Genomic DNA, 10,658 nt, shown 5'->3' on the forward strand with positions numbered 1-10,658 from the left:
CGCCGTTGTTTTTACCATCACAAATCCCTTTCCCATTATACATTTCCCTGGTGAACTCTACGAAGCTCACATTGCTTCTGAAGTTCCCAGAGAATGTGGCTTCCTCTCAGCCTCTTCTTGTCTGGCTTTTCCCACTGAGCCAACAAGTCCCACATAAGATATAGAAAGCATAAGAGCACAATTCTCTTTAAGTGTGAAAATCTTTGGAGACACTACAAATTTGCTCTATATTTGATTCAACTTATTAGGAACATGCTAGCCATATTTTTATCACAACTTGAAACTTCAAACCAGTACTAATGTACAATTAAGACTGTAATTAACTCTGAAAACCAATGACTAGGAAGCAGTTTTGGTGTTTTAGTTGTTCACTGTCCCACCACCACCAGCACCACCACACCACCACACACACACAAAAAAAAAAGACAGTTTTATCTTACAGGACGCTCTATCAAATTTCTGTTTTAGTATTAGAATGGAGGAGATGGGTGATACCTTACAGATGACTTCAACTATCGCATGTGGGAATCAGGAATCTTGGACCTGGGAAAACTAAGCGTGGTATCTATTCCTTCAGTTGAGATCTCTGTGCAAGGAAGAAGTGTGCCAAGTGGTGGTTTTACTCCCCACGTAGTCAAAGTTCAATAAACTTTCTTTACTGTCTAAGAAACAATAAAATGTAAGCGTGTCATGATGGGAGGAATAGGGTGGCAGGCAGAAGGAGACAGGGAAGGGGAGAGAAAGAGAAGAGGAATCAACCAGTCTCACAGAGCAGATAGAGCTAGGTGCTAGCTCCTAGGAACTAGTAAGTGAAATCTACAACACCAGGCTGCCCAGCTGAAAACTGAGGTGAGAATTGATGGTGTAGCACTGAGTCTGAAACGATGAGGTTGGAAGCCCAGCAGGGTGTCTAAAGTACAGTTTTGAGATGCTATTGCTTCTTCTTGGGGAAATCTCAGACTTCGCTCTTGAAACCTTCACCTGACTAAATAAAGCACACTCACATTGTGTTTTGCTTAATACAACACATCTAAAAAGTACTTTAGCAACATCTAGACTTTTTTCTTCTTTGAAAAGTGCTGGGGACCAAAAATAGGCCCTGTGCAAAGTGGTAGACAAGCACTCTGTCACTGAGCTACATCCCCAGTGAACATCTAGATTTGTTTTAACCAAACCACTGGATGCCATGGTCTAGTCAAGCTGACATCGACTATTAACATCATTATTCTCTGCACCTTATTTATTCCAATAAACATCCTTGTGGAATTGACATATTTTTGACCCAAATTTTAATACATAGAAGAAGACAAAGCCCAGAGAAGTTGTTGAATATGACACCATGAGAGACCCTCCATTCAGGAGGCTTTGCCACAGAGACTATGCTGTCAACATCTCCTCTATGCTCAAGCTTTCCTGGCTAACACAGAGATAGACCTCAAACCCACACTTCCTGATCCCCATGCCGCTTCACCCAGTGACTAAATACTGAGACTTTTTCTTAAAGTCCATTTGGCGAAGCTCACTAGTGATAGCTTTTATTTAACCTGCTGCAACAGAGGGACAGTACATTAATCACAGCCGTGGTACACCTCCTCAGTCAAAGGCAAAGATGTGTTCAGCAGCCTTCAGGGAGAAGATGCATTGTAGGTAATCACGAAGAAGTCATATATTGTGCCTCGTGGGCTTTGGTTTATCAAAATACCAGTCTAGATGTTTTTGTGAGCATAGTTTTTTTGATGATTTAGACTTCGAACAAATCAGACTCTAAGAAAACATCATAGCAAACACAAAACAGCTTTTCTTCCAGTACAGAAGTACGACAGAACCCGCAGCTACTGAGCAGTTTCTAGTCGGTATCCTACCCAAACCTGATCCTCACCCACACATCATTTTTCCTTCTTTGTGGATTTAGTTCTTCGACAACTTCATACACGCATACAATGCATTCTCATTAGTCTCCCCTGTCCTCTTTCATCCTCCCCCCACCTCCTAGGTTCCCCCTCCTCTCTACATATTCTTTTGCAGATTCATAACTTTTGGATTTCGTTTTTGACTCTTAGTTCAACTAGGGCCATCTCTGTGATCACTAGATTGGGACTATCCATGGGTGCCCCGGTAGGGTCACCTCCAGTGTGGGGTACATCTGCATTTTAAACTTGGGTTGTTTCCCCCAGGCATTCCAAATTCCTGTAGAAAAACCGAAGCAAGCAGAAACAAACAGAAATAGCTTGCCACTGCTAGAGCCCTTGGGATCTTCACACTTCAGGTTACAGGTGCTTTGACCATCCACTGTTCTTTTCCTGCTTTGATTTAGAGTGTAGGCTTGTGATTGGATTAACAGTCAGCAAAGTTTGGAAAGAGCCCTTACTCAGCAATACCTGTGTGTCACTTGTGGGGATTCCGTACCGCCCCCCAGACCATGTCTTCTCCTGAGCTGTCTACCACATCACATCTTATCCTCTGCACTAAAATTGAGCATTCATTCACAGACCTCATTTTGAGGCAACTGTTGAACTAATAATCGGAAAACTCAGTTCAGCCAAGGCCCAGGCATTTGCTGAGCCTTGTTCTGACACAGCAAGTAACCAGGTAACAAGAAGTAATCTTTGTAGATTTCACTTCCTGTATATTATGAACTCCCAAATTCAAAGTCTATGTGAAAATGCATTTCATCTATGCACAGTAATAAAATGACATTACTTTATGCAAACAATTATGCTGCACTTTTCTATAACATAAAAGGGAAAAGGTATAGTTACTAAAACTAGCAGAACATCACTATCTATTTGAAAAATGGCACAGACTTCTGCCTTGTCTTTCAATTAAGAGACAGTTTCTAAGAATCAAGTCCCCTTGAGTCCTGAGTTATTTTAATCTAGACCACATCCTACCGTAGAAAGGGAACTTCTTTGAGCTCAAGCTCATTGGGGTTTAAATCCTGGTTCTGCCATTCGGCAGTGATGTCCCTTGAGCAAATGACTTGTCTCAGGGTTCTGTCTGCTCACCCGTGATGATGGTTGTGCTCCTTCCATTGAGGGCTGTGGGGGAAAGACCCAAAGGATCTCATAGCGTTCTTGGCACACTGCGGATGTTCGATGAGTGGAACCCTGAACCAGAGAAGGCATATAGGAAAGACTTCAAGGACCAAAATAGTTTTCTTTGCCAGCTTCTCTTCCAGCTGCCCTCCTCTCCTCTCTTCTTCCACTTTTCCTCTCCCAGAGTCCACGAAGCCTGAATGGCTGCCTTGCAGCAGAACTTTACCCTTTCTTTTATTGGCATGTCATTATTTTCCCATCAATACTGATTTGCCACAAATAGATGGTAATCTTATCTTATACCCAGGCTTGAATTTTGCCAGTCAGCAAATACGCAGCTATAAAAAGTATTTCTACAGTCTGTGTGCACTTGGCAATATTCAAGGAACATAGGTAGAGAACTCACTTTTTAAGTTCCTGTCGGTAGCAAGGATCATGTTCTTTGGACTTAATCTTTTGAACTTCAGCTGTTTTCCAAAATTAAAGTATATGGGTTACATCTTTTCTCCCACAACTTGACTATCAGCTTTACTTTTACTTTTAATGAGCTCTCTAAGCACCTGACACAGTGCTGACTGTCCTTCCAACCTTTACTAACATGTTGTTCATCTGACTTCATTCACTTTGATACTAATCAAACCAAGCAGGACCTCAACTACAGTTTGAGAAAATCAGCTTTATAGTTCCCTCTCAGACAGTAGAGAGATGCATTCTTAAATAGGTGAGTGGATTAAAAAGCCCTGCTCCAAATGAATCCTCAGCTCCCAGTCTAAGGATGCTGTTCAGTGGACTCAGAGGAATTGCAGATGTGCAGCTGAATTGCTGTCATTGAACTTAAAGAACCCCGCAGTGGAAAAGAGTTCCTGGAAAATTGGATACAGGCAACTGTCACTTGGATTTATAAAAAGAATGTGTACTTGTGAACTCCAGAGCACTGAGCTTGACATCGATCCAGGGCAAGATTCTAGAACAATTTTTCTAAACAATGGCTTTAGAGTACTTAAGAAAGGAAGTGGTAAATTCGGCACAAGCTCACTAAGAATGGTCCTGTCAACTAACCTCATTTCTTACCGACAGAGTCACTATACTGAGAGAACAGAGAGAGAGAAGAGAAATTGGGAATCTAGAGTTGCTCTCAATGCACTTGAAGGTAAGACAGGGAAAGCAGTCCAAGTAATGTTACAATTGCACAGATCCACAGCCAATGAGAAATTAGCATCCAAAATAGTTAATTAACGAGCCATAGTTTTTTAAAAATGCTTTAACACAACACTTTTTCCAAATCTTGTATGCTAGCCATTGGGCAGAGCTGGTGAGTCAACGGTGCAGAAATAGAACAGAGGAAATGGACCAACTTCAACTGATCCATTTCTGTGATTTTGCTTTCAAAGTGTCTATATAAACCTGAGCACACATGAGACAATACCATGTGTAAGATGATTGTGACAAGGAATCTGTTCTGTTCTGCTCAGTGTAGACTGGATTCAATTCTGGGCTCCACTCCGTGCTCTAAGAGAGACCCCCTCCCATATCATATTCCAAGCACAGGGTGAAATGTCAGAAAGAGACCTTGCAAGTATTTCAAGACCTTCACGCACTAGAAGTGGGACAGAGTATGAAGTGCGAGTGGGCCACATAGAGAGGCCGGGGTTCTGTATAATAAGGAGGGCTGCAGCTTGGACTGGAACACAAACATGAAGCTTAAAGTTTTCCTTTCCTAATCAGAGATTCTATACTCTCTCAAAGATTCTAAAATCTCATTTTTAACTCTTATTTTATTGGGGTTACATGACATGGTGCTCTGTGGAGGTCAGAGGCAACTTGTGGAAGTCAGTTCTCTCCTACCATGTGAGTTCCAGGGATTAAACTCAGGTCGTCAAACTTGGCAGTTAGTGCTTTTACCCACTGAGCCATCTTGCCAGCCCCTGCTTTGACTACTTCTTGATCGAAGTGTAAGTTTATTTTTTCCATTTATTTTGAATCAATTAGTATTTTAAACACACAAAAGAGGTACAGAATCCATTTATTTTGAATCAATTAGTATTTTAAACATACAAAAGAGATACAGAATCCATTTATTTTTAATCAATTAGTATTTTAAACATACAAAAGAGATACAGAAAAAACAAGAACCAAACTAGTACATATATAACCCAAACATTTTACATGGGCTTCAGCTTATTTTTAAAGAAGTGAAACATTATAAATGGAGTTTTCCTTCTCCTTCTGTACAGAGTGATGGAAGTATTGCAAAGAAGGCTGATGCATTTATAACCTCTCTACATTTCATTTACATGTAATGTGTATATAACCATAAAGAAACTGTATTACTGTAATGAAAAATATGCAAATGATACAGCTTACTGAGGAATTTACCAAAGCCTTCACGAAAGAGATGACACTGAGTGTTGACTGATTAGTTATCCACGCATGCCAGTGAGAGAAAGGAAATAGCAGTCTCAAACTCACAGAACTCAAGAAAGCGGTGGACAGTCCCCCCACACACCAAATGCAAGTGATTTATAGTATATAGCTTTAAGGAGAGGTGAATTGGTCATGTGAAACAATGAAATGAAAACTCAACAAAGATTTGATCATAAAAGGATTTAATTCCAGAGAAAACCTCTTAAGCAGTTTAATTGTGAGAATAATATAATTAATATGCATGTTACAGAAGTGAATTTGGTAGTGATATGGATAGAGTGAGGCAGGGGGTTAAAGAGGCTGAAATTCAAGTTGGCAAGTATTTAGTAATGAGAGCTTAAAATAGATCAAATGAGAACAGGTTAAGAATGCCTTTAATAATGTTGTGTGCATGGAAATCTAGTAGTGGTATGTGGAGGGAGAGGAAGTATATGTGCAGATGCACGTGTGTAGGCATGGATGAACATGTAAAGGTCAGAGGATAGGCTGAGTGTCCTCTTTATCATTCTCCACGTCTCCATTTTCAGGGTCTCTCACTGAACTTGGGGTTAATGGATTTAGCCACCCAGCTAGACTGGCTGGCCAGTGAACTCTGGAGAGCTTCCTATCTCCACTGCCCAGCCCAGGGGTTGCATGTGCATGCCGCCACACTCAGCTTTTTATGGAGTACTGGGGAACAGAATTCGGGTCCTCATGCTTGTATACCAAGCACTTTATCCACTGAGCCATCTCCCCAGACATGAAAGTCTATTTTTAATGAGAAATTTAAGATAATTTACATTTAAGAGAAATTTAAAATTCTAGTACCAAACAGTCACTCGCAAGCTTTGTGAATATATTACAGGGTATAATTTGTAGTATGATGTAGCTGAATTTTTATAAAAATAAATCAAAAAAGCCAAGCATGGTGGTGCATGCTTTTGATCCCAGGACTCCGGAGCAGAGGCAGGCAGATCTTTGTGAGTTCAAGGACAGCTTGGTCTACACAGTGAGCTCCAGTCCAGCTAAGGCTGCAGGGAGACACTGTCTCAAAAAGACAAATAAATAAATAAATTAATTAATTAATTAATTAATTAACAAAATATAGCATGGCGTTTACAAAAGGTATAAAAATTTTCATAGGACTACTGCATTTTATATATACATAGCCATTAAGAATTCTATATCAAATGAGTACTTTGTTCTTAAGTATGAAATATGCCTATATTCCCACTATAAAATACTTTGGGGCCAAGAAGATGCCTCAGTGAGTAAAGGCCTTGCTGTGCAAGTGGGGGACCCGAGTTCAGATTTCTGGCACCCCACAAAAAAGGCCGGCATGGCAGGCGCGCCTGTAATCCTAGTCCTGGAGGTGGAGACAGAGAATCCCAGGCTCTCTGGCCGCTCGTCTAGCTGAATTGGCGAGCTCCAGATTCTGTGAGAGACCCTATTTCAAAAATTAAGGTGGGGGCCGGGCGTGGTGGTGCACGCCTTTAATCCCAGCACTCGGGAGGCAGAGGCAGGTGGATCTCTGTGAGTTCGAGGCCAGCCTGGTCTCCGTAGCGAATCCAGGCCAGCTGGGGCTACAGGGAGACCCTGTCTCTAAAAGACAAAAAAAATTAAGGTGGCCGGTAATTGAGGAAGATACCTGATGTTGATCTCTGGTGTCTCCTCCACAATTCAGGTGTGGGGAGCACAGACGTTCTCATTCACAAACTAAATGATCTATACAGGAAAACTATAGGATTGAGTAATCCTGCTACTTCAGTCGATTTAGTTTTCAAAAGACACTGCTGTTGTTCTTATTCTTGTTCTCAATGATGTTATTCCGAATTGTATGACTCTAAAGTGATTGTTTTTGCGTAAGTTTTACCTTTAAGCCATTTGCATTTGTTCGGGATAAGCAAAGTAGAGGTAGCATTTGCTCAAACTGGAGCACTTTGTTTGCTCCATTCTGTTCCTGCTTTTCCTCTTTTACAGTTTAGAGACAAATAAAACAATGGGAGATGTTAGCAGATGACTTAATTATCAAGAGGTATCAATTATGTAAATGAATCTAATGCCAAATAGAGCATCTTTTTCTTACAAAGTAGTTACTTTTTCTGGGACAATGGTTTTCAAACTTGAGCGTGTATAGGAGTCACCCAGAGGGCTTGTTACAAAACAGATGGAAGATTCATCCCCAGAGTTTTTGATTTGTAGGGCTTGGGATGGGTCCTGAGGATTTGCATTTTTAATAAGTTCCCATGTGGTGAACATGCAGTCATGCAGGGACCATATCTTCAAAAGTGCTGCCCTAGGAAGGCTTTCCTGCCTTTGAGACTGAATGCAATGGACCCTTCACAAGTCTCCCTTCCCCTCTGTTTATCCCTCTCCTAGGATTATCACTATGAAGTTTGATGGCTGACTGACACATCTCACTCCTTTTTGAGAAAAAAGCCCATACCTGATTTTTTAAATGTACACCATAGAACACAACATACAGCCTGCCTGGCAGAGACAAGTACCTAGTAATTACATGTTTAATGACATTTGACTGACCATTAAATAAATGCATATGTATATACACACAGATACACATACACTATATATATACATAATTTCATAATTTGAGATATTCAGATCAGTGATAAGACAGTCTGTGTATTTGGGGAGAAAGGAACATTAAAGAGACAAAGAAAGATTAGGGAGATGGCTCAGTCAGTAGAATGCCTGCTCTATAAGCATGAAAATCTGAGTTTGGTTCCCCAATATCTGTGTAAAGCCAGGCATGGCAGCATATGTCTATAACTCAGTCCCCATGGGGCAGAGACAGGCGGATGGCCAGCAACACTAGCTGAATTGATGAGCTCCAGGTTTAGTGACAGACTCTATCTCAAGAAATAAAGCAGAAGGCAATCAAGGATGACAGCTGAGATTGACCTCTGTCCTCCACATGCATGTGCACACACTCACACGAACATAACACATACCACACACGTAGACACAAACCTATAACTCACCAAAGGAAATCTAAGACATTCAAATTTAAAATTTACTCTAACTACTATAGAATATGATGAAAATGAAATATTTCAGAATGATCACAGTAATAAAAATGTGCAAATGATTTCAACTTTGTTAGATGTACTCTTTGACCCACAAATGCCTTTTAATACTCCATCCTATGTAGCTGGTAAAACTCAGAGTCACCCCAATTCACCTCTAATATAGCCAAGGGCATACCAGAAATTAGAGAGATCACCCAACATCCTAAACAGAAAAAGAGAATTATAAGAAGAAAAAATGAAAAAGACCCGGGAAACCATTTACTCCACATCTTTGGAGTAGAAAAGATTAAATAAAGTAACAGAAAAAATTATGGAAATATAGTTAAGAAAACTTAAGGCTCTCCGAGCCTCTAATTTTTAGTGCCTCATGAAGTTCAAAGAATTATTGTCAACTCCCTGTTTAAACCACCATTCATCAAAGAGAAACATTCCCCAGAGTCTGCATTAGAAATGGAAAGAAGAAAGGCCATGTAAAAAGTTGATTTTGTAGTATTAAATGACTCTTTTTCTTGTGTTCATGAATTTCTGGTTTGTAACTGTACTTATCTAAAACATTAAAATGACCTTCAGGCCAACCCCTTTACTTAAGAGTGAAGGGGAAGAGAAAATTACTAAAAGTTGACCATTACAGAAATTACCTGCAAGGTTTTTTCTTTGAAAGCTGCAGTTTCCCTCACATTATCATCCTTTTCTGTTGACAAGTTTCAAAGATTTTAATCTTGGATTGGAAATGTTACCCTATCAGAAAGGGCTTATGTTGTCAGGAGCACTGCTGTCCTGGAATGTAGAATCTTGTATGAGAGAGCCTGTTGTGCTGAAAAATAGACCATTGCTAGGAAAGACATTTGAATGCTTAGTCTGCTTGCTCATAAATCATTTCCAACGTGCTCACATTCTTAGACAACATACTGAAAGCTTTCTTATTTCCTACATTATAGCTGTGTCATTTGCATTGCTGAACTTGAGGTTATGTTGGCAATTCCAGATAAACCCTTGCTTGGAGGGTTTATAACTCTGTGATTAAATTTCACCCTGGCTTAGGATTCAAAAGTAAAAATTTTATGAGGTTTTTTTTTTAGGCCTAAAACATATCTGTTATTTTAAGAAGTGGTCAGATTCTCAATTTGGGTTTACAAATGGAGGCAAGTGGCATAAAACACGCAATACTGACTAGCACCGGGAGGCTTGGTACATTCATCTAAACACAGCCTAGTCCTTTTAAAAACACATGTTAAAGCATTTAAAATTTGTCTTCCTGTTTACTAGACATTGTGGCTGCTGACCCCGAGCCCCATTTTTTGTTTTCCTTTCTCTCTTTTCTGTTTCTATTTCTTTTCTGCATAATCTTTCTGCTTCTGCTCTATCAAAATATCTTAAACTTATTTGGAAGTCCGTTTCCTTTGCAAGCCCACACACTCTGTACCAGCTATTGTTCTAGTTTGGGGCCAAAAAGAAAAGCTTGGACACAGCTACAGGCAGCTGTGACCTGGATAAGTAGGTATGATGTCTATCTTGACTGTCAATGTGAGTGGATTGAGAGATTCTTAGAGGACTAGAAAAGCACTTCGTGGGGACAATGGGTGGGCGGTGCTGTTTGAAACGGCACTTCCGGAGAGAATTCACATTTGGGACTAGTCAAAGAGAACCAATATGGACAGCACAGTTCAACATGCCAGAGGCCCACATGGAATCCAAGTGGCAAAGGGGAGGCTTTCCAGCACAGGCAAGGCCCACACTTCCTGAACCAGTGCTTCATTACTGCCGCGGGCCTCGTGAACATCAGACCCTGCCATCTTCAGCCGATCAGTGAAGGCTCTGCCAGGGAGCATCCAGGCCTTCCGCACGGTGCTGGGACTGCATCCTGCTTTCCCATTCCCTCTTGCTCCATTTGGGGGATAGGCTTCTCAGATTACACAGCTACCGAATTCTCTGCCTCTCTAGTGTGCAGACAGCCACTGTTAGAACTGTTCAACTCCTCCTCAAAGGAACCCTTGACTTAGTAGGGAAAACTTTTTTACATAGCCAAGCCTAGAAAAGAAATAGAGTTAATATAGGAAAATGTCTCCTTTAAGAAGTTTACAATGAAACAAAGATCAAAATCAAAAATGAAGAGCTTCGGAATGTGCAACCAGTAAGTGTGTGTGTGTGTGTGTGTGTGTGTGTGTGTGTG

Source organism: Nannospalax galili, unplaced genomic scaffold, assembly GCF_000622305.1.
Source record: "Nannospalax galili isolate Female #2095 unplaced genomic scaffold, S.galili_v1.0 scaffold52, whole genome shotgun sequence".
In the NCBI taxonomy this organism is placed as follows: domain Eukaryota; kingdom Metazoa; phylum Chordata; class Mammalia; order Rodentia; family Spalacidae; genus Nannospalax; species Nannospalax galili.